The sequence below is a fragment of the Haliaeetus albicilla genome, chromosome 19 (genome assembly GCF_947461875.1).
Source record: "Haliaeetus albicilla chromosome 19, bHalAlb1.1, whole genome shotgun sequence".
NCBI classification, from domain to species: Eukaryota; Metazoa; Chordata; class Aves; order Accipitriformes; family Accipitridae; genus Haliaeetus; species Haliaeetus albicilla.
The window spans coordinates 1,459,340-1,484,513 of NC_091501.1; the positions used below are offsets into that span (position 1 = coordinate 1,459,340).

The following is a 25,174-nucleotide window of genomic DNA, read 5'->3' on the forward strand; positions in this document are numbered from 1 at the left end:
ATGGAGCAGCTTTGGTGGGCACCTGACATCCAGCCAGGGTCAACCCACCACACACATTTAATACTGTCTTACATCATGGGTAATCCTGCTTAAATCTATCAGGTGCTACCTAACATGAATAAAAATATCACAATTTGACTCAGCAACAGAGATAGGGGTTTAGGCTAGTTGACTAAATTGGTCTGGCACCTGGCTACCAGTTAGCAGAAATGAAGCCCCCCAGAATGTAAAATGCTGTGTAATTTGCAGGACTACATTTATTAATAGTGAATAAATGCATAATAATGTATATCCATAAAATTGTGTGGGTATTCCAGGGCAAAACTCTTTACCCCTTTAATGCTGCATTGGATGCCTGGCTGCTAGTTTCTGCACAAAAAGACTATTTTTAAGCTAGTTAATTAGTATCTGGTTATCAATGTCTTACATCTGTCAAGTGTAAGAAATATTTCACCTAGCTAGTTAAAATGTTCAATTTGGAAGCTGTTTTTATACATGAATATACCATCCATATTACTCAAGGTATGTGCATAATGACAGAGCGCTGAAAGATTTCAAAGCATTGAAGAACCAACAGCCTTCAAGGTAAGGCGAACATGCCTGCGCTCTTCCCTTAATTTCAGAAATAGGGAAGGGCACTGGTATGACCTATATTGAAACCGGCAGACTGGAAAAAAAAAAAAAATCTAGGAAATTATCAAGCAGCTACTCATTCCTTAGAGTTTACAGTAGAGAATACAGACCATGGCTGGATCTGAATTCAGCCGCTGGGTAAATGAGATTTTCAACAACTGAATTGCAGAGCAGCAGGAGAAAAGAGGAATAAAAAAAGGAAGAAAATTCAAACCCAAAAGATTTTATCTGTCCTCAGAGAGGCACTTTTTAAACAAATTGTAACCAGTTATAACTCTACACTGTATGACTCTGAGGACGTATTCTCCAGCCAAGGCAACTAATTCTTTGTGCACTCAGGAGGGAAGCAATATGCCCCCAAATATTTTATGACATGAGGAAATGGAGGGCAGCCTCATCTCTGTCTTATTCCTACCTGCCTGTGGTGATTATTTCAGTGGGCTCTGTGAAGACCTGCTGTAACTGCTTTGCCACCTTCTTGAATACAACTAATTTCCTATAAATTGTGCCCCCTGCTTTTCAAAGAAGTTTGGAAATGATGTATTTTTTTGTTTTAAAAACATTATTATATTATGGCAATATTCCACCTTATTCTTGCCAAGTTTCTTATTAGTATCAGCAGCATCCACCACAATCCAACTCTTCCCTCTGCTCAGCAAGCTGCCTTCTCAGTGGATGATGAAACTTGGCATGGATAAAATCTTATTAGCGATGCCCACACGTGCTGTGCAAGGGCTTGTACGTGATCTATAGTGCTGAAGAAAGACACACAGTCTGATTACAAAAGGGGATTTTGTAAAGGGTTCATCTCTATGGTTGCTCAGTCAGTACAGGCAAAGCTTGCACATCTCTTTCTTTAAATGGTTTGAGATAAAATCTGCTTCAGTCCATTCTGATTTCCATGCTTAGCCCACAGGAATTTAGGAAAGCAGGGCTTTCCTTTTCCTACTTTTTCATGCTTTGTAATACTAATACTTAGTGTTTAGAAAGCACTTTACTGTTTCAACTTGCTGCCTAATTAAATATCACTGTACAGTACTAACTCGCCTAGAAAGGTAACAGTTATTCAGGCATAGTATTGCACAATGATATCTGATATTTTGCACTTCTGTTCTAAAAATTGGGAACTGCTGTGATTTCTCACAATATGACAGCAGCAGGGAAACACTGACTTTTTAACAGTACTGATATTAGGTGGTATTCTTCCTGATGTTAAGGGCCTAATTCTTATTGATGGGAGCACTACTGTAAGGCAACGTAAAGAGGGTTTTAGGTGTTTGAATACTACCAGGTAGTTTCATTCCCAGTTTTGCATCCTGTGCCATGTTCCCCAGTTGCCTAACCTGCTTGCATGTTAGAACGCTCCTGAGCTCCAGCTGGAACCAAATCCAGAAGTTCACCTTGTAATGAAGTCTGAGCACACTTCAGATGTGATTGTGGACCATGCCTAGAGCAGCCTATTCCAATGTGTCCTGACAGTCCTGACATGGCTCTGAGCATGTGTGAAATACTGTCAGCAACAAACTACAAAAACACAATGCTGGCAAACAATCAGCCTTAACATTATATGGTCATCTATCACAGAATCACAAAATGGTTGAGATTGGGAGGGACCCTTGGAGACCATCTGGTCCAAACCCATGCTCAAGCCCGACCACGTAGAGCTGATTGCCCAGGACCATGTCCAGACAGCTTTTGAATATCTCCAAGGTGAGAGACTCCAAACCTCCCTGGGCAACCTGTGCCAGTGCTTGGTCACCCTCACAGTAAAAAGTGTTCAGATGGAGCCTCCTGTGTTTCAGTTTCTGCGCACTGCCTCTGGTCCTGTCAGTTAAAGGGGATGGAATAGCCTGCAGTGAGCCAAGTAGATGGAAGCTAATTGACGTGTTTCATTCCTGTTTCCAACTGAAGTGTGTAACACAGGACTATCCCTTGCAAAACCTTTGGTTCATTTCAGGGAAAGAAAGATGCAAGTCTTGCAGCTCATGGTGAAATGTCCTCAGCACTGTTAGCCACTCCTGGATACAGGCTTTGGCACTGAACATGTCTTTAATTCCAAAGGTGTAAAGTATTACCTTCAGTCAACTTGACAAGCATTTTTCTTCCAAAATTTAGCCTTCAAACCCACAAATCTCAGCAGCAAGTATCGCACAAATCTTTAAAATTGGGCAGTAGCTAGGACCTGCTACTTTTAACTCTCTTTTAACCTTTGCTGAGCTGCTGTTCTTTAAACGGCTACTACTGCTAATTTATTGCCCTTCCCAGCATTATCACTTATTATTAATTTATTTAATTGTTTCTTCTCACTTGCAGAGTAGAAGATAATAGCCGTGTCATAGTGATGCAGCACTAACTCTGGGAGCCAGCCCTGGTGATGTCATGGCTGTGTCACAGCGGACAGAATGTTGGCAGTGGCCATGGAACAGAGGAGTCATTGACGTGGCAGCTCAGGACGGGTATCAAGAGGGCTGCGCCAGGCCAGGCTGGGAGGTGAGGAGGCAGAGGTGAGCAAGGGCTCAGAGGGGAGGGCAGAGACAGAAAGGCAGGGACGGCAGGGGCTACCTGTGGTGGTGGTGGCATGGCCGGCGGAGGAGGAATTAACTTTTCTTGCTTCTCCAGACACCATGAAGGCATGTGACCAAACCATTGGCTGTTTTTTGCTGTCTTTGGGAAACCTTTTGGGGCTTTTCCTTTTGCATACAGATTGCATAAGCCTCAATTTCTTAGGAAGCTGGGCTAAAAAAAATTCAGAGCATATTAAGTGTCGTATCTAAGATTTCAGTCTGCAAGCATGGATATGTAAACAAGCTTGCTGCCTTTTTTGAGCAATGTAGCAAATATGTATGACAAAGGAAAGAGCAGGTCCTTCAGCAGTGTAACTGAATCCAGCTGGGTCCCAGGGAGCTTGTGAGAATCCCTTTCACCTCTAGACTTCAAACCTCTGCTGGGCTCTCTAGGATGCAGGAATGAACAAATCTTAGGTTTAGCATCAGAAGAGACAGACCCTGAGCATGGCAGAAAAGCTGAAGGACTCCTCACTTTGATTTATAGGCACCAGCTGTTACACCCTATAATAACTAATTTAATTGAAAGGGCTGAGATCAGTTTCTCCCTACCAACAAAGTAGAAGGAAAACCTTCAAGTGAAACAGCAGAAAATGCTCTCATTACAAGCCTACAACACCTAGACTGAAAAATCTTTTGCTACCATCCTGGTAGGACTGCTACTGTCACAAGAGCAGCTGAACCACTCTGCTCTAGCAAAATAAGCTTTCTTACAAGATGTGCAAATGCGATGTACTGTGAAGTTGCACAGGAGGACCTGTGCTTTTAAGGATAAGGAACATACTGCATGGCAGCCAGCTGACCTACATCTACAGCTGAAGACGTAAAGCTGACCCACAGCTAACCTACAACACAGAAGGAGTGCTAGTTAAACGGAGAGTGTCTTTTAAAATGATAAACTGAGCAGGAGCAGCAGCATAGAGACAGGTTTGTTCTACTGCCATATGTAAGAAGCGAACCAGTTCAGTACAGCACGATGAGCTACTGCTGGCAGGGAAACACAACTCAGAGTAACTCCTACCTCCTCACCGTGCTGTGCTGTGGGGAGGAAAGCACGGTCTTGGTATGTGAAGGCAAACCCAGGCTTGGGAGCGCTCCCAGCAGTAAGTGAGATGGCAGCATGGGCTGAGCTGGACAAACCAGGTGGGTGCCAGGGCCCCGACGCAGGCAGCAAGGCTGCGGCAAAGCCAGCGCTGCTGTGCTTTCACTGCTGCCAGACCCTTGGCATCAAAGCTCACGGAAGCAGCGACACCCAGCCGCAAACACAGCTTGCCACGTGAGCCTGGATAACCTTCAAAAACAGCAAGGGGATAAACAGTGCATTTGTAGGGTTGCTGGGCCATAAAGAGAGCAGAGGAGGAGACAGAAGCGAAACCTTCCCCCAGCGCAGTGGTGATAATTGCATCAGCACAGGGAGAGACTCTCACACACGGGACCAGATTTTTAACCGCCACCAAACGAAGTAGCTGTGCTGAGATCAGCACAGTGCTGCTTCACGCTGTATGAGGATCTCCCTGTTGGCAGAAATCAGCCTTTAGGAAAACAGGCTCCCATTTAGTTTGCTGAGTCCTGCCCCAAATACACTGACTTTTTTTAGCAGAGCCTTCCCTGTCCCTCTGTGGAGCTGCATGGTCGTATGACCGCTAAAGAGCACATGAGCAATTACTGCTACAGTGGAAAAGGGAAGATCTAAAAGAAAAATTGAAAGTTACTACGAAACAAAAATGCATATCCTAAACCTGCCTTTTAAAGACAAACCATAACTGTTAATTAAGCCACCTTGCCTATAGTTAAATTACATGACACCAACACTTTATCCCTGGCAAGCATGAGTGACAGTTCGATACTTTGGAGTTTTACAAGACAAAACCAGAGCAAGGAAAATAGGTTTGCTGTGCTCAATAAATGTATGCAAATCGCCGCAGCAGGAAACGATCATTAATAAAGGCCAGTTAGAAAGACATCTCCCAGATTACTCAGTGTTACTTCTCTTTCCATTTTATTTTTATTTTTTAGCAATCTAACCATCTTTCTTCAAAACTTCACACAGAGAAGACTTTTCCTGGGACCAGCAGCTCCTACCTTGCTCAAGACCAACATCTGTGGTCTGATGAGATCAAATGGTGTCAAGGAACATGAAGTCCAAATCTCCATGAGATAAATCGTTCACTATACTTCAATATAGGAACAGGTGTCTGAGTTTACTGTCAAAACGACATCATTCAGACAATATAAGAATAATTGTACAAAATCAGACCAAAGGTTCCCCTAGTTCAGTATCCTCTGTTCAGCAGTAGGAGAACATTAAGTACTATCTTGGGAAGGACTACAAGAAGCAGGATAAATTCTGGGTGATCTTTTCCTGAAAACAACCTTCTAGCTTCAAGTATGTAACAGCTTGAAGGAACTAACTTAAAGGGTGTATGTAGAGCATCATGTTCAGTAGCCACAAATGTATTTATCCTCTGAATTTGTTCAGTCTGTTTTTGAACCCTGTCTGTTCTTGGCCTTCTCAAAACCCTGTGGTGCTGAGTTTCACAATTATATGCTGTGGGGAAAGGTGTTGCTTTCAGTTTGTATTGAAGCTAATTTATTATAGCTTATAAATTCACTGGGTGCCCTTTAGTTCTTGTGTTGTGAGAAATAACAAGTAGTCATTTCCTATTCACTTTCTCTGCTCCACACGTCTTTTATAGGTCTGCATAATATCTCCTGCTTTTTTTCCAAGCTAATGAAACCATTTAATACTTCCTCCTGTATAAACCACTGTATACCTTAAATCACACTTGCTCTCCTTCTCTGTAATCTTTCTAGTTCTTTGCAATAGTCAAGGTTGAAAATGCACCAGGAATTTATACAGTAGTACAATGATGCTTTCTCTCTTATTCTAGTCTTTTCTTAGTAACTCTTAACATTCCCTTTGCCTTTTTCACCTCTATGCAACACTAAGCCGCTGTTTTCATAGATCTGTACAAGACAATTGTAAGATATCTTTTGAAAGCACTAATCACTAATTTAGAACCCATCACAGAATGGCAAAGAACATTGAGAAGATAAAGATAACTTACAGTCTGAAAGGAGGAGGACTGTGACAATTCTAGAAGATTCAGTGAAAAGTAGCAATGTGGTAAATTTGCAGTAAGCTGGATTGATTTCTTGTGAGTCACCTTCCTATATAGTCTTAGTTGCTATAGAGTAACATGGAGATTTCCCATGTTGTGGCACAACGGTAAGGGGACAGGTGAGTGCTGGATCTGAATCGGTTGTACCAGTCAAACATGGATCCAACTAAGTGATTTTGAATATGTGTTTAAGACTGCAGGGCCTGGAAGTAGAGATGGAAACCACATCCTCATCAGCTTTAAAGGAGGGGACTTGGGAATCTGGGGGCAAATGACCCATTTTGATAGTAGGTACACAGTTTTGTATTGTAACAGGGGCCACTGGAGACTGATGTTCCACACTATGATTGGACTAAATATGATGAACAAAGGAAGAGGTGGAAGATTAGAGAAGAAAAAGAAATCACGGTGGGAAAGGTTTCAAGAGAAGAGATTATTACAACAAGAAATAACACAGAGAACATTTTGGACAAATTGTTTACATGACCTTCTATCTTTAAATATATGCACCAGGCAGGGTGCCTAATTAGCTGTTCTTACTTCTGTAACCAGATTTAAATTTTTCTTGATGCTTAATTCATGGAAAGAAGTCCGAAACATATTTTACTGGAAAAGTGATATACAAGCAATGCAGAGCATGAGCAAGCAAAATCATAATGTCACCTAAGTTATGAACACCAAGCCATGAAGTACACATTTTCAAATATCTTGGAGATGCTATTGATTTAGCATAAAATCCCCCACTTCACCCCACACAATGCAGGTCTCAGAAGACAAGTTGGGAGAGAAAGAGAAAAAAAAAAAAAGCACACACTAAACAAATCTTTCAGCTTAAACATTAAGTTTTGAAGCAATACATTTCATCCACATGGTGCCAGACCTCCATCACCCATGCAGATACTGAATTTTGAAGCAGATCAGCCCTTTTCCGTACTGTCTTGAAAAATGTCTTTGCTTTCTTGCTGGAACCTTCAAAAGTAAATGGCTTGGGAATCTCTCTGTTGACCAGGGCCAGCGCTCACATTTTTCTCATGTGAATCTAGCACTCTCATTCACCTTTGTGTTTTGTATAAATTCTAATATATCTCCTTAGTAACTCTGACTGAAGATGGCCTCCACACTGAACTGGAATACTAGACCAGAAGGGAAGGTTGTTTTGGCACATATGCTGAAATAGCATTTACAGGCTCATAGTTATTTTAGTGGTAGCAGACATCTCAGAACAGACATGTGTACCACCTAGATTTAGAGGGAACAGAGATATGTGCAGAAACATGAGCCTGGACTTTGTCTTCTCAAGCCTGAAGAGGATGAGAGAAGTTGTAGTGGACAAATAGGAAGGCTTTGAGCAGGAGAACAGAAATAATGCAAGGAAAGTTTTGGAACAAGAGAGAAATGCAAACACTGACCAGGCAGCTCCAAAAAGAGACTTTCAATAGACACATACAAGCTTATTTAAAACAAACTACATTACTGAACTCAAACAGATCAATTGCTGCCAAATGCATCAGTCTAAATGAAGGCAATGTGACTTAATAGACGACAGTGTACTCCACAGCTCTTGACAACCATTTCAGTCCTTGACAAGATCTTGGAAAGGAGAACTGAAATTGCAGCAAGATGTCCTTCTGAACACGGGAGGTAGCATTGCTATTGATCTTCGTTGCTTACTTTTGTAGCTGGCTTTGCAGCTTCTGCATACTTAAAAAGCTCTAAGAATCCTTTTGCTGGCTTCTAAGAGTTCATCACGTCAGAAGGAAGAGTCAGAAGTTTGGATTTAAGATCTAGAGAGTTAAGCAACTACAAACATGCAGTAAATGAAAAATTTAGACATTGGGCAAAATATCAATTAAAAAAGTCTACTATCCATCACTTCATTATTACATCAGTTCTTTTGATTGTTTTAACTACAACTGCTCTGCACTAGGACAGACCTCAAAATACAATGCTATTTAGATCCTAAACACTGTTAATTCACCTTCTTTAGCCTTTCATAAAAGTTGCAGACTCTTTCGGCTTGCTTTCTTCCAGCTGATCCTGACATGATCAGGCATGGCTATTGGAATAATATGTCTCCCAAGTGGAGCCTGATTCTCATTTAGAAACAAAACAAAATAGCGAGCCATTGTCTTAATTTGGAATTGAACCTAAACAAATAGTTCTAGAGACTCAAGAATGGTCTGTCAGTTTTTCCAGTCATTTTTCATTTCCAAGTTCTCTATTTTCTTTTCAATGGGAAACAAAATACAGAAATGCTGAAAGGATTCCCCCCTGTCCTGGTAATTGTGGTCTAGTTTTTCAAGTCTAAGGGAGGGGGGTGGAACAAACATCAGCCAAACTTTTGGATGCTTACATGAATTAAACTACCAGACTTCAAAGTTGTGCCAGCTCTGAGCAGTGTAAAAGGATTTGGACTTCTCTGATATGCTTTTTCTTTGTTGTGAGAAAAAGGAGCAAACATGGATGTGGGCTATTCTTTATTTTGTCTGCTTTTCTTATTGTTGTTATAATTGTCTTGAAGAAAGATAAACAAAGACAAGACAAGTATGAATTTCAGGGTGCTTCCTGAAGAGCTTTGTGTTCAAACTTTCATCCTGTGCATCATCAAGCAACTGCTTTCCACTTCTACATGTCTGCGTCTGTTAAGCCACCCACATTGCAATCCTATAAGATCATACATATTTATGTCAATCACAGTTACTCCCTGTCTCCCCTGGGTGGCTGTCAATCTGTTATCAGGGCAGAATCACTTTAACCTGCTCTAAGAACTTATGCCTTTTGTCATGACTGTAGTACAGAAATATCCTCTGCTAATAACAGGTGTTAGCAGTATAGAATCACAGAATTGTTTGGGTTGGAAGGGACCTTGTCCTGACATACTTGGATGTTATTCAGCATTGTTTCAACTGTATTTCTTCTCATCATCCTCCTTTAAGCAAGTTACTTTTATTCTAGTATAGAAAAAAGCCTTAGTTCCCTGTTCAACTGCTTTCAGCAGCACGCTGATAAACTCAACCTGTTTAAACCAGTGTCCTGCTGCAGTTTTTAAGCCTTTTCTGTAAAGGGAGATAAACATCTCAAATATTACATACTTGGATACTAGTTTTGTGTGTTGTCAATCAGTATGCAAGCAGAGAAGCCCGTTATCTATTTCTGATTTCTGCTTGAAAAATCAAACCGACTTCAAGGGGAAGTCAACTAGAATTTCACCTTATGAAAACAGACATGAATTGACTGACTTCACTGGGGCAATACCCACTCCTGTCACATGAAGACCTGGCCTACCATTTGGACAGAGTTAAGAGATATAAGACCTCTCTCCACATGACCTCAGATATATTTCACTGGCCTGTGCCAAAGCTTCCACACCTAGAAAGGCAGATCAGGTCTGAATTTCCTAATAAAGCCTATGTGCAAACAGGCTATATTCCCTTCCTTAGGTACTTGGGATGCTCTGGGTGTGGTTGCACAGTGCCTTCTCCCATTCCAGATGTGTCTAGCCCTTTTATAGCCTATTACACAATAGTGCCATGCAGCTCATTTAATTTAATCCTTAAGTGCTTTAACAAAGGATATGATAAAATACCAAGTATTAGAAGCACTATCAACAGAAGTAAAACTGTCAGCGGGATAAAAGACAGCCCTTCTTAAAACAAATCTTTTCAATAACAGCTATGGAAATGCAGTACAAAGATTTTCTTTTTTTTTAGAGCAAAGTTTGGTCTAAGCATGAAAGTTGCCCTTTAGTAGATCAGGCCTACTAAATAGGTCCTCTGCTTTGTTTTAAAGGTGATCAGAGATGCCTGTGAGTGCTTACTGAAGGGTGCTGTCTTCTTGCTGTAACAACACAAAGGAGGAGCAGCTCTAGTTGCAGTAGAAGCGTTAGTAATATTACTACCTGCAGCAGGGGAAATATTCTACTCTCCCCTAGACCCTGTTGCAGAGCAGAAAAACAAACATTCAGTTATTTTTGGTGTTAAATATCTGCTTCTAATCATCTGAATTTCTCATGGTTACACATGCAATCATCTGCTGTCTTAAGCATTTAAAAAATACTGGCACTTGGGCCAACAGGTTTTTTTACACATCAATACTGGTCAAATAAGTTGCAATTTGTAACCACCTTGCCCTTCTTCTTTCTCCTCCAACTTAAAAGGAATGAAAAAAATCACCCTCATAACGATCAGAGTGGCTTGTATATGAGCATTCGCTCTTCCATTTATCATTTCTGTATTTCTTTTTCATCATGACTTGATAGTGTTCAGTGCAGATGAGCAGATCCCCTCCACTACCACTTTATCATCATGCTGTTTTGCCAGAAGCTCTGCAGATGAATGGCCACGAGTGGTTAACAACGCTGTCAGTGATGCCTAGAGCAAAAGTATGATGTTTAAAATGTGCCCAGCTTGAACGGGGTATGTATCCTGAGTAACACAGGATCTACAGCTTCCTGAAGTTTACCAAAATAAGTCTGTTTTGAAAGTTATTCCTTAATGAAGTATTAGTACAGATAGCAAAACAGGTCCCACCCCATATATTATGATATCTATTTAAAGTCCAGTCCACCAGGAAGAAATGGTATAAACAGGGATTTCAGAGGAGGCTTGGTTTGATTCAGGGAGCTATTCACAAGTGCATATGCAGATGCTAACTCCTTGTTCTTGCAATTTCTGCCCCATGGTGTTGAAGTCCCACATCAGCCCTGTTGCATACAGATTATTAGCCTCTTGTTCATAGGCATCCTTTATCTTTACATTTTCCATCTTCTTATGTTTAGAAGCATATTGTTACATTACATATCACAAAATGGAGAACAATACAGTGGAGTACCAAACTCAGCCTCTAGAGATATTCAGTACAGCAAGGGGGGCATTTTCAAAAGATACTGGAGTGGTTTGGGAAGGATGTGTAGCAGGGGAACTTTTTTGGAAGCAGACAGGCGTAGGGAGAGAGGAAGACAGGGCAGAAAAATAGAAATGAGGATCAGAGCCAACTGACATGAAAGGGGATTTCAGGGCAGGAAGCCTGAGAGGAAAATTCTTAGGTTTATTGAGGAAAAAGTTATTGTTAATATTTTTAAGATCCATTTTGCATAGTGCTAGTGTAATGGAAGCAGTCCCTGAAACTGAGTTTTCTGTAAATGGATTTCTAACAGCTGACAGGATCTTAAAATATCTTTTTATGTAGGAGCAGTTCAACTTCCCCCCAATATGTTCTGTGCTTTCCTTCCTTCTATTTCACTGGGACTAAAATCAGCTTCTCTGAGGACAGTCCACCTCTTCCTCCTGCTGCCTCATCTCCTGCACCTCCAATAAGAGTATTCTATAACGTCACCATTGATGTCACTAGCGGAGGGCTAAGACGGTAAATATAAGGCAAGGGGTGAAAGAAGCATTTGTAGTGGGAACAAGTCAAGTATCAAGAAACCAAGAGACTATTTTCATGGCAATGCTTGTCTCCTTAGAGATGAAAAATGAGGAGGAGTCAGATGAAGGAAATCTCAGTGATTAGAAAGTGAATTGGGTTTAGATTTTTTTATGTATTCAGTGAGATCTCAGTAACTCTTTACATTCGTAACGAAGACGTGAAACTGAAGACATGAAACCAAAGACTTAGTCTAGCTGTAAAATTGTATTTAGGTATGCATATAGGAAATGTATACAGAAGAAAAAATCCTGTTGAATTTTGTTCCTTGCCTTAGACTATAAAAACATAGGAGAATGGTTATTATTAATTGTGCATATAAAGCAGGCCATAAATTTCTTTCTAAAAAGCTGGTGAAAAACTGGGGCGGGTAGTGCTGGCGGTAATGCAACAACAAGATGGTTCATTTTTACTCCTGTTAATGCAATAGGTCACCACAAAAGCTGCTGCAGTAAAAACCAATTAAAGAGCCAAAAGAATGGAAAAAGCTTAACTATACATAGGACTGCAGTCTCCTTGCATTTATCCTGAAGAGAGAAGTAATCATTATATCATATTAGAGAGCCTAAAATAAATTTGAGAGACCTGTACTCCTATGAATCTGGCCCACAGACCTTGGAGTAATGGACACAAACATTTTAACATGGCCTTAGCAAACACCTATCTTAAAATGCAGTGAATTTAATGCAGGAAATTGCCGCTCAGTTTCCTATAATGTTGCTTATCTCATTGTCAGTTTGACTGTACCATGTACACATTCTTGCTCTCACCACATGTGTGAAAAGCATAGAATAGAATCTAGCCAGAGGAAGGAATTCAACATAAATAATCTAGCAAAATAATAAAAAAGCAAAGCAGTAACAGAGCATCTGCATTAATTATACTTCTGCTCATACCTCACACACATGCCACCAAATTCTCTGTGTTGCCATCACTTGGTATTAATTGAACAACATATCGTCAATCTATCTCATGCACTACCAGTTATATTATCAGCATCTAGAAAGCAAAGAGTTCTATATCTAACTGCTAGGTACATATTCACTTGGCAATAAACTCAATTAAATCAAGACATTGTCTTCTCAAAACTGTTTGTTACTGTCTTTCTGGTGGAGATTATGACCTGTACCTTTGAACCTTGTAAAACAAAACATATGCGTACTTTTCATGTGCTTCAGTGTGAAGCCAGCTCATTAGCTTAAGTAGATGATGGTGTTTTGAGGCAACTTAGCTGACTTATGAATAGCCACACTTGGAATGTGAAAAGGTATTTTTGTCTTCCTGGCAATAGGGAGATTTTAATTTTATTTTTTTTTAATGTAAAAGCTTGCATTTTAGCAGGTTATTAGGCTATTGGTCTTGACTTTCTATCCTGATCTTCAGTAAACCTTTTTTCTATACATTTTGTTCATGATTACTGTTACAGTAGGAAAGCAAGAACTGTAGGAAAAAGGCCAGTGATGAGGAAATGCATTTATTTAAATAATTACTTGTACTGCGGTAGCACCTAGAGACTCCTATGAGGTCTTCATTTTGCTATTTTGCTGTGATTTAAAAAACAGTCATTGAAGAGCTTAATTTTGTTTTGTGAGAAGGCAACAGGCAAATCATGGGTGGGGGAAGGGAGCAAATGACACAATTTTGATTAGCTTAATAAGCAGCACAATTGTCTGTGGCTGCCTGAACTGTATTTGCCTGAGTTGTAGCTTACTGGCAAGTACTTAATTTCACTTCTAGAAATGCGAACACTACAAACCAGAATACTTCTTTTTCAGTCAGATTTTTCCTGCTGACAAAATGATGGAAAACTAGCAGTGCTCTCCGTTAAAGTCATTCTAGCTTTGCAAAAGCAGCCCCTGATGCTAGTCTTACTTGTGCAGTCTAGTAAATGCCATGTGTATTTCCAACTTACAAACTCAATTTCAGAGCTGCTCAGAACCTCAGCTATAGCCCTTAAGAACAGAGAAAAGGTATAGTTCAATTTTTAATAAGCAGCAGCAACCTGAAATTGGTGCAAGCTGCTTAGCTCTAGATAAAGCTACGGCAGTTAAACCACAGTTAAAACCCCAAAGAGAAAATGACTGAGAATCAGGAGCGCATCCAAAAAACCTGCAGCACTTAATTGACTCTGTAACCAAGGTATGACTACAGTCATATGAAACTTCAGAAATCTTCATTTTGTTTTCTCAATCTTCCTTTCCTTTGAAAACAAAACTAATTTTGTTGTTCACATTTCCCATGCTGGAGGCTTGGCTACCTGCAGTGCAATGCAGGAGAATCTGAGACTGGCATCTTTAATGAAAACAGAAGATGGTTATAACTGAGACCGTCATATTTCCCTGTGGTAACTTCTGAGACAGATCTAGCAGCTTACTCTTGCCTTTCTTGGGCACCAGCTGCAGCCAGAAAGCGCTCAGAACACAGGGTCCCCTGCCTTAATATTAGAAGAGCCATAGCAGACCACTCAAATTTTCCTTCCTTTTAAACTGCCCTGCCCCACAAAAAAACCCAAACGACCGTGGGCACCTGAGTCAGCCCACAGGCATGGTACAGGGATGGCATTTTTTGGTTGGTTATGTCTAAAGAGAAGACTTCTCTGCCTCTAATTTTTTTTTTCAGCATCTTCAGTGATTGCTCTGTAAAAATAGCCCCGAATTTGCCAGTAGGCATCTCTTTGAAGGGAGGAATAGTCTTAAAGTACGGGCCTTGGAACAGAGCTGCAGTGAGAAGTCATTCTCTCAGCTGCATTTATAGGTGCAATTTTTTCACGTACCAGTACACTAAAGAAGCAATTCTGTGTTTGAGTATTGGATTTCTACCCACTGCAAGCAAGAGCAAGTCAGACCTGCAGCCTTTCGTGTAATATTCTGCTCAGACTTAGCACAGATGTGTTACAGTAGTCAGACCACTGGCCTGGTCTTCCAACCTTTCTCCAAGAGTAAGCAAGTTTGATGCTTAAGTGCTGTTCTCTTCAAGGTAGGCAGTGACAATAAGATTTTTTAAATCTCTGAGCTGTCTAGAGCAACTTGACTTCTCTCTGGCTTAAACCAAATTTGGCTGCTGAAACTTGTAGTCTAAATAAACCTGCTGCCCTACCATTCTCCTTGACCTGGTTATGCTCCAGTTTTCTGTTCTTTTAAAAGTTGTCAGGGATTTGTTAAAAGTTTTGGCTGTATCGGGACAATCTGTGAGATTTGAGTATGTAATTTTTTTCTTAATTCATTTTCCTAGCTCATAAGACATTAAGGATGCTGAAGCCTCTTAAGATGGTGAGTATCAAGTTCATTGTCCCTTGTCTAAGATGTACCAAAGCTGCTCACAGCTTTTAGAACAAGAAAAAAAGTTTGAGACACTCAGGCCCTAACTAGCAGGCCGTACTGCAGTAGTGCAGCAATAAGAGAACCGCATAAAGCAAAATTATATAGCTTTTTGCTTCCCTATGTTCCCTCACTGGCATCCAGCCCATTTCTAAGCTATGTCAGAACGATTTCTATGGGTTAGTTTTCCTTGATGTCAGAGTAGCAGCTGAGCAATTAATTCTTTTTTATTTCATTTTGGAAATGAAAAAAGGCGAGTAACAAACCCATCAACTACATTACAGGCAGTTTTTGCAAGCAAAGTAGTCAGATCCATTTCTGTTTAAATAAAATGGAATATATATCTTCTGAGGTACAGCAAGGAAAACAGAAAATAAGTGATTTTTAAACATTAACTGCCTGACAGTGTAAGCACAATGAGCTGCTCTGCAACTTGCACTATGAAGCATTTAGAATAATTTCCAGGTACCTTTGAGAGACAGAACTGAGAACAACTTGTCTAAACAGCCAAACGCTTCCGTCCTCAGTGTCGGGGCCAAAGGTGCATTTTCAGATCACATCCACAGTGCTGTGCTTCTCTGAGAAAGACTCTCCTCAGATAACCTTTTTGGTAACCCGTTTCCCTTTTCTTTTTTTTTTTTTTTAAAAAAAAAGTCTAAAATGACTGTCGAGAAATACTTGACAGCCAAACACCGAGCCATGCCTTCGTTTAGCGTTAAGAGATCTGTTAAATGTACAGATCTGGTCCGCAGAAAGCATTCTTTTGGCCTGCTGGCTTCCTGTGAGCGTTCGGGTATCTGCATCGGGGCGCGACGACGCAGGGAGCCCTGAACCGCTGCCAGGGCAGGGCAACTTCCAGCCCAGTATTACACCGCGCAGGCGGGAGAGGTGTCAGCATCCAGCAGCGGCACCGGCACGTCGGCAGAAAGCTGTCTCGGGGCTAAAGAGCCCAGCTTTTTCAGCCCAATCTCCTATGCACAGCTCTGCCTCTTCTGGGGATGAGCTGGTTCATGCAGCGTGGGGCGTGAGGAAGCAATTAGAACAGTAAATAAAACCCAAATGTAAGTACCAGTGAGATTTGTCTCTATAATCTCTGTCCCTGCTTTAATGAATTTTTGCTACACAAACGGCAGGCCGTCGGAACAGGCCTGGCTCCTAAAATATATTTGATGCCATGGATCGTGCCAAGACTCCACTAGCTGAGGATCTTACAGTCATAGAGGCTTTAGATCATTGAACATGGATAAGTCCTGTTCTCCTTTCTTTTTTTCCCCACAATGGGCTGGCATTAGGGTTGTATGAACAATTTCCCTCAGCCGTTTCAGCACACAGAACAAAAGTACTTTCCTTTGTCTGATCCAAACCAAATTTTTTCAATTAAAAAAAATAAAAATTAAAAAATGTTTAATCCAAACCAAAATATTTTTTCTTGTTTCAGGCATCTTTAACCAAAAATAAAGCAAAAGAAGTGAACAACTCTGAACCTTACCAAACACGTGTAAAGCAGCAGCTTGCCAAAAAATGTGAGATGCACTAGTTTTAAATCTATCTTCAAAAGGTGCCTATTTTTTTTAAGAGAATGCTTTAACTATCTGCTTACAGAAGATTGCGATGTGACTCTCTTATCGCTATTAACACTGCTCACTTTGAATTAAACACTTAAGTGTTCACAACTACAACACAGGTATCCCACTTCCCAAATGAGGGCCTAGCAATTTGTCCCCAGTCTTTGGCTCAATGAATATTTCAATTGTCCCATGCAAAGCAGAAAAGCTACAACAGAAAATTTCTGAACCGTATTTGTGTGCCAATCTCATAGAGCCTCTCCCTCACATCCAGGATTTCCTTGTGGGTCTGGTAGGTAGGAAAAGTAGGTTTAGGTCTTCTTGGGTAGAAAAGGGATTTTTCATTTGTTGGATGACCATGGATGAAAATGGAAGAAACTAATTCCTTCAAATTCCCTCCCCAGCAAATTCAATGTTAATTCTCAAGTTGTTTTGAAAAGAATAAAGAAATTACTGAACGAGAAGTCATCAAACCTTTAACTCTGTACTAACTAGACAGTAAGAAATGTCACCAAAGAGGAAAAGTATCCAGGAACTAACATCTGTGTATACTGTTGGTAAGATTAATTTCATTACCTGTGGGAAAAACAGTAATTTATGCCGGCAGACATCCAGCTTTGTGTTCAAATAATATGACTATTGCAAAGAGTAACTCTTAATCCTGGTCACAGATAGGTGGGCCCTGGCAGGCTTCTCTTGCCCATCACAATACCAGCCACACTTTGTGGTTGGTTTCAGCTAGTGCTCATCTCTCAGACAAAAATATATGACCATTTCTTACTCTTGTGGATTATGGTCAATGACTTCTGCTTTATTTGAACACATGGACATTCAGTTTTTTTAGTGCCTGGGATGTGCACACCACCGATCTCCAACATTAACCACCCTGTTACAAAGATTATGCTTCTGTTCAGCTCAAAGAGGTGTGAACACACTGATTTGTCACTTACTACTTCAGAACTGGAGCCTCTTTATTATGGTTTCTAACCCCTCTGCCCATCAGACAGCTTTGCACAGTCAGGTTGCCGATTCGGGCGGGTAATTTGGGCAGAAGGCTACTTAGTTCAGCAGCCCAGGGAGCCTTGCCTTCCCTCCTTGTCAAGTCCCTCCTTGACTCCTTGAGTCAAGACAAACGGACAACGACTTTGACCTTTTCGTTAACACAAAGTGTATTGCTGAAGACCCTCGGCTATACTGCAACGCGGAGAGTTCGCGGTTTTGTTTGTTGAGACCACGGCAGGCAACTCTGGATGCTTCAGAAGTTGCCATGAGTCTCCGCTGAAGCCCCACTCGTGTTTGTACCTGCAAGAACTACAAGGGCTGTTGGAGCGCGGTGCCTGCCTTTAGGGCCCGGGTGGGGAAAAGTGCTAAAGCAGAAGGCGATGGCCATACAGCAGTTAGAGGGAAGGAGGCAACGCTGGCGAGGTCCTTGCCCAGAGAAAGGAGAGCCCTGCATGGGCGAGGTGGCAGAATGCTGCTTACGAGCACTTTCGCACTCTCGGCTTGCGATAAACAAACGAACCTGTGTTTCTCACGTGCTGGGAGCACGTGTACGCACACGAAAGCAACATCTGAGGCTTCACGTGCAGCAGGAGGCTGACAGCGCCTGCCCCAAAGCCTGACGCGAGCAGTTGGTGAGGCTCTGACAGCACCCGTCCTGTTTGCGCTCCTGTGTGCTGCACCGCTCACAGAGCAGCAGGTCTACCCAGCTCCTCTGAGCTGCTGGCTTAAGAGGAGACCTTTTCTAATGAGAGGGGCAAGAGATGCTTCTTCAGTGGGAGCTCTTGCATCCCTTTGGACCAGCTTCATACTCTCCCTCAGTTATTTGCTTCTTGGTCCCAGAAGAGGATATTGCTTGCAGGACCAATGCCTGAGTATCTTCAGGTCATTACTTTTTCCTGATACTACAAAATACACCTCTCTCCCACTTCATTATATAGCCCACATTCTGCTAAAAAGGGTATGTTCACCACTATAAACACAATTTTTTTTGCTTTCACTGCCTACGGTTGTTTTCAAATGCCCCATTCTGCTGGTTCGTGTGCCTGCCTTTAACTGAAAACAAATACACTTCAGTCTGATAGCCCACTAATCTTGCACTGCAGCCCTGTCCACTGAGTCCCAGAGAGATAATAGTACTTCTCGCTTTTTTTGTTTATGCTGAGTACACTTTGCCAAAATTAAACTCCTGCCAAACCATGGAATTTGTAAGAACCATGGTTGTTCTACTAAATGCAAGGGATTGTCTGGGCTTATTTTGTTTTTCACAACATAAATAGCTTTGTATGTGGAGGGTTTTTGTGTGGACTCCGCCTTTTACATTCTCTCTGATATCTTTACTTACAGCATTTTGAATTTTCTAGAAGAGGAATACCGAGCCTTTTCTTAGCAACGAGACATTAACTTTATGACTACCTATTGCATACACAAGCAGCGTAACAGAGCAGTTTCTGCTCCAGTGCTCCACAGATGTATGTTTGAACCTGTCTAGGTCCCTCTCTCAAACCACATAAAATCAACATCTCAAGTATATTGTCCATAAGCTGTAGTATGGACTGCCAAACTTCTGTTTGGCAAATTCTTCTCTTTCTAACCATTAGTGTTGGTTCTCTAGTAGCTGTTTTTTTCTTGGCCTTGAAATTGTTACTGCCTGATTTTTCATGAAGGACATCAGGAGACAGCAAGAAGTAGGTAGAAACATGATTTGCCTTTTCAAACCATTTGCAACCTATCCTGGGATCCTCCAGACTTTCCATCTTTGTACAAATGTAATACCTTTCAAATTTCTGTTACACAGTGTCATAACTGAGTTTTACTGTTTGAGTTAACAGAGAACTATTTAATACATCTAGTGCTTCAAAACCAGCTATTGTCAGAAAATAAAGGTCTGTTCTGATTGCCTTCCTTTTTCTGGCATCCATTCCTTGCAGCAACAAATTTCTGTTTAAATCCTTTCCAACCATCTTCCATAATTCCAGAAAAAAAATAATAATCACCTCAGATGAGGCTTTTAACTGTACCATTATTCCATTTGGGATATTTTTAAATTTCACTTAACTCCTAGTACTATTGCTGCTCAGCTATCATTTAAAGTCTAATACAGGTCTGCTTTGTTGAGTATTTGCGTAGAATTGCATATATCCCGAGCTGCTGCACAAGAAAAGCAACCTAATTGTTTCAGGTGGCTGGGCCAGAGCTTCTTTACTCACTACAAAATCAGGGTTAGAGGGCATCCCAAAGAATGGCAGAATACCCTGCCGTTCCCCCAGCTACTATCCAAATTCTGAATCACCCCAGTCAAACACACCAAGTCCTAACACTTCCAGCTTTGTGTGCTGATTAAAACACACCCTTTGTTCTTTTTGAGAAGATTTGCAGGAAAACAGAGTGAGGGGTAGTTAAACTCCTCCAAGTGCCCCCACCCTGCCCAAATCCCAGCCCCGGGAGCCTAAAACGAGATGCCTAAAGGTTTATACAAACCTGGGAATAAAGGGACCCTGACTTTTTGAGAGGGGTCTGCAGCCAGCTGGCACAGCACGCGTGCCACGGTCACCTCTGCAGTGCGGGTCTCGGGCTGCATCCCAGTGGCGAGGCTGGTGCAACCTGCGGTGTCCTGCACAATCTGGTCCCTCGGACGTCGAGATGGGAGCAGACCCTAGCTCTCTCCCTGCTCGGGCACACAAAAGGACCGCATGCACTAGTTCTCATCCAAAGGCAGGGCTGGGGCAGGGTCTGGGCACACAAAGAGGGGTTACACACTATGCTGTGGAGCCCACCCGCCTCAGCGTTGACAAAAATGCCGAATTCAAGCACCGCCAGCAGTCTTGAAAGCCACGTGGTCTCTGGAAAATCCACAGAAGAACTGAGCACCTGAACTTTAAAGCATTTAATCTTTAATAACCTTGATATTTTCACAGCCCACCTGCTCCTCTGCTTGTAGAAGGTGACAGCTGCCACCTCCTTTGGAGGACAAAGTTCGGGAGGGTCCTGCACAGGAGCTGTAGCCAGCCCTTCACACAGAATCTCTTTTTCTTTCAGAAGGTTTATAGAGCTGCTTGGAATGGCAGAAGCTTGGCTGATAGCGTATTTGCCTGCTTAACTGTCTCTGCTGTTCTCCGATATCAAAGGAAATGAGTGTTTGGGGGGAGGGAGGAGGAGGAAGATGAAGGGGGAGAGAGGAAGGAGATGAGTTAAGTGAAAGTGAATGTTAAAGCAGTATTTCCTGGTATCAGATCTTCTGTGGGAGAGTTTTGAAAGGGTAGGTCAGCATGTACATTACAGTGATAAAGTACTAGCATGAGAACTAGAGGCCAGTGAAGAATGACAGCCACCCAAACCACAGGAGAGGAAAAGGATCTGCACCTACGGCATTTCTCAGGCGGAGCTCTGCTTTACAGAGGTTACACTCATCAGCTTCACATCGGGTTCCAATGTGAGAAAGCCAGAAGGCATCAGCTAGCGAACATGTATTGTCATCTAACTGGAAGACCTTTGGATGTGTTTTCTGCTGAAGCTGTTGCATGAGGGTCCTGAGTGAAAATGCCTACCCAAACTTAGGATGCTTAAAGCTTTTTCAAAATGTATAGATTTGTACAGACATTTCATGTCTTTCCATTACTGGAGGGATATTATTCACTCATCTTTGTATAAGTGGTGGAAGAAAAGAGAAGAGAGGAGAATTAAAATCCTGTCTCAAATGGGGTGTCTGGTAGAACACATGCAGTCATTGTCAAAGGACACAATGTGTCTACCTTTAAATCAGTTCATTAAGCAATTCGAATTCCCCACCGTATCAACTTTTAGTACTACAAGCAATTACTACACTGGCCTTTCTATTATCTCTGAGCTCTATTTCTTTCAGCAACGTAATTATTGAAGGCAAAATTTTTTTTCACTTGCACGTTCTCAAATCAAGAGATAAATTTAAACTTTTTTTTAAAATCCCTTGTCATGCTTGCTGACTCTGCTTTGTAATCTTTAATGGGATATGGTGTATCAGGCTACTGGAGAAATTGCTTATAGAGACAATCTCTGAAAAAAATCTAGCTTTCTCAAAGAAAGCTCTGGTTAGCAGTGCATGAAGAACAACGCAGTATATGCCTACAGTGAGAAGCTAAAGTAAATCAGCAGTCAAGAAGGAAACGGTAGTACAGATCTATCTAAACCACAGGTGCAGGGACTTGCATAACATCAGCTCGTGCAGCTCAGAATTACATTGCAGCTATTAGAAGAAACGGCACTCCGGACCACCAGGAGGAATCTCTCACATGGCAAATAAAGCTATCTCCCCATATGGACCTCTTTCTCATACTACTGAAGTGGCCTTACTTTGAGTGTAGCTATAAATCACATGCAAATCTGTATTTTGTACTTCAGTAGCCAGAGTAGTGCATGAACACAACCAAACCGTACCACAGAAGATGCGGTTTTGCTATGGCAGTTGTGCATACACTGAAAGGGCATGCCCCAGGTTCGGAGCTGCCAGTGGAAGGTTGGAGAAGCTCCTTGCTCTGCGGTCTTCTGCACATCAGTCATGATGAGCAACTTGCATCTCTTAGGATAGCTGTGTTGTCAGAAATCTGCCGTGAAAAAGTGACCGAGAGAAACTAGTAAGGGAGGGGAGCCACGTTAACAGACTTTTCCTACCATTTAAAGAAAAGAAGGAAAAAATATTACCATATGCTATATGGCTCTTGGATTTCTACAGATGGTACCTTCTGTTGCACAGTTGAGAGAAAAATGGATTTTACTCAGTTTTTAAATAGGTCCTACAAAATTTGCGCACATCCCTTGTATGCCAAGTAGGTATGTTTACTCCTCTTTTTAATTTACCACACTTTCTCTGCCTACCTACCAGCTGCACATTGTGTTTTATACTCTACCACGGTGAGACAGCACAATGCTGTGGGGCAGCCTCTGGATATATGTACGGCTCTTTAGTCTTTTTATGCAAGCAGCTTCCAATGAATCTTGCTTTGGGAGAGTTTTCCGTGCAGGCTGGAAATCTCTCTCTACCTTTCCTTCTCCACATGGCTCCGAGTTTGCTAATGATCACATTTAAGACCATTTGGTGCCAGCAGCTAACTTTTAGGGCTGCTCAGTGAATATGCTGTATCAATGTGGGATGAGTGGGTGGAATGTTTTCTACTGTTTTAGTTTTTATGGGAAAATAGAACTAATCTGGTGGTTTTAACAGTTGTGCTGTCACTGGTATGGCCACAGTGATAAAGAATAAATTGTTCAGTCTTGACAAGATCTTCATCAGCAACAGCAAGATTGCTCATTAGATTTCACAGCATACGCACTTCAACTACATTCTGTGCATCTGTGGTACTGTTGACTGTTTAGGATATTTTACATATATACACACACACACACACACACATTTTCTTTGACTTCAAGCTTTGATGCTTGTGGCTTAGTTTATAAACAAACAGGATCCTGAATTTTGACATTTTGCTTCATTGCTGATGCATAATCCTCAGTACTCTGACTGCGACCTAGTGTGTTGATGAGAGTCATTCCATTAAGAACCACAGTATCATCATCAGAATGACTTCTTTGCAAGAGTCTCCATAAAATCAATTTTACCTGTTGCTTTTAGTTCATTATTTTCCAGCTAAGATGGGCATTTGTGTTCATGTCAAATGTTTCTGTAAATCACCTGTATTATGATGTATTAAAGCATTTACAATTTGATAGTCAGCATTAAGAGCAGCCAGACAAGCAACAAAAACTGCCCATGTCACTCCACAGTACATTATATTAATTAGCAAGAAAACATATTTTGCATTTTTCAGTAATAACGGGTCCATTAAGGCTACGAGAAAGTTTCCATATTAATTCTGGGTGTTCTGCCTCCAGACTTCTCTCAAGCTACATATGCAATGCTAGTCAACATTCAGGGCTGACTGTGGATGGACAAAGAAACGTGCCATTTTACAAATGCTTTCAGTGAGGGCATTAGAGTTACCTTCTCAAAGGACAGAACAAACATGAGGCATGATATCTTCCTTTCACGTCATGAGTCAGAACTTAACATTGAAATATTTTCTCAAAAAAAGTTTCAAGGTTATTGTCTAGAGGAACAGCAGAAAATACTTTCTTCAGGAAATAATATAATACACAGTCTGTGATCCCGTGGGTTCATACAAATCTTATTGTGATTGTTTTCAGGGGAAAAAACCAGCTCTCAGTGACTTTCACCTTATCCTGGGATTCAGTTGACCTACTGTCTTTAAGCCAATTACCAACACGTGGCATAGGTGCCACTAAACTTTACAACAAAGTTACATTTCCTAAAGTTTCTGGACAGGTTCATTGCTCTCCTTCTGATATAAAAAAGAATTGAATCAGCTGTCATCCTTGTTGCTGTTGTCTGACCAAGACTCGCTCGCTTGTTTGTTTCACAAGATCACAGGGTGATGAATCATGAAGAGATGCGAGGCCTGTGTTTAGAAGCTGCAGATTAGTTTGCAATAATTTGATCACTTCAGCTCACTTCCTAGAGCATTGATCATAAAATCCCGAAGAACTGATGTCATGCAAGTGCTTATTCTTATTTTTCTCATACCCAAGTCTTTGCTAATTTAGACTTCCTTTGGAGGTACACGAGGAAATCCTTTTTCAGCACATCAGGCACTATATTAGAACACCATAGTGGCAACACTGGTTCAACCGCTAATAAAAAATAAGGCCACATGATTCATAAAGGGCTTTTATCTTATGGATACTAGATTGTCAGCCCTGTGAAAAGCACGTATTCTATTTCTGAATTGGGTTAAAATTTCATTTTTTGCCAGATGCCGTTGCAGGTAAACTTTTTCAGAGTTTTGGTGGTCAGGAACTTTTAGCATCAAACCACCCACTGATCCTATCAAAAAGATTGTCTGAGAACATCTTAATCCTTCATGAATGGATAAAGAGTTTTCCTTATCTTGACAGTGGCATACAGATACTGGATTATAAAAATCAACTTCAACAGTTATAAAGTATTAAAAAAAAGCAATCAAAATATAAACCCAACATATTTTTCAGAAGTGTTCTACCACTCATGTTTTATAGTTGTGTTTGATTTACTTGTTACCATTCTTGGTGAGCTATTGAGAGTTAGATAAAATTGCTAAGAGATTCCCATCTTCTAAACTATATTTACAGTTTTCTCATGACAGAGATACCCTCATTGTCCTCCTGGACATAAGCTTTGCACAGTGCTGTCCTGTCTTAAATGTAATGAAGCCATCAGGGTCTTCCTGACTGTAACTAAGTTACAAGAAGAGAAGTCTCCATTCTCTGTAAACACAGTCCATTTAGTAGAATAAGACATTCTAATCTATGAGAATTCAGTTATCTTTAAATACAGCTGTTTCATCACATTTTTAAAATTCATTAATAAAAGAAAATCTCAGGGAGTGCTAAGTCATTCTCAACTTTATCAGAATTCACTGAAAATAGCCTTTTTGCTGTAGTGCCTTGTTTCAGAATGAACCAAGAGCGCTGGCATGATGAACTGCTCCTGTTGCCTTCATGTCACCAGCACTTAATTTTGC

The 25,174-nt window shown here is 41.2% G+C and overlaps 1 long non-coding RNA gene across 1 annotated transcript; it reads left to right on the top strand.

Annotated features, from left to right (window-relative positions):
- Positions 1-3,032: 3,032 nt before the first annotated feature.
- On the top strand, positions 3,033-19,672 carry LOC138690001 (uncharacterized). The gene is made up of 4 exons (XR_011328775.1): positions 3,033-3,137; positions 14,975-15,012; positions 16,499-16,583; positions 18,972-19,672. It is a non-coding gene; the product is annotated as an uncharacterized lncRNA (long non-coding RNA).
- The last annotated feature ends 5,502 nt before the right edge of the window (positions 19,673-25,174 follow it).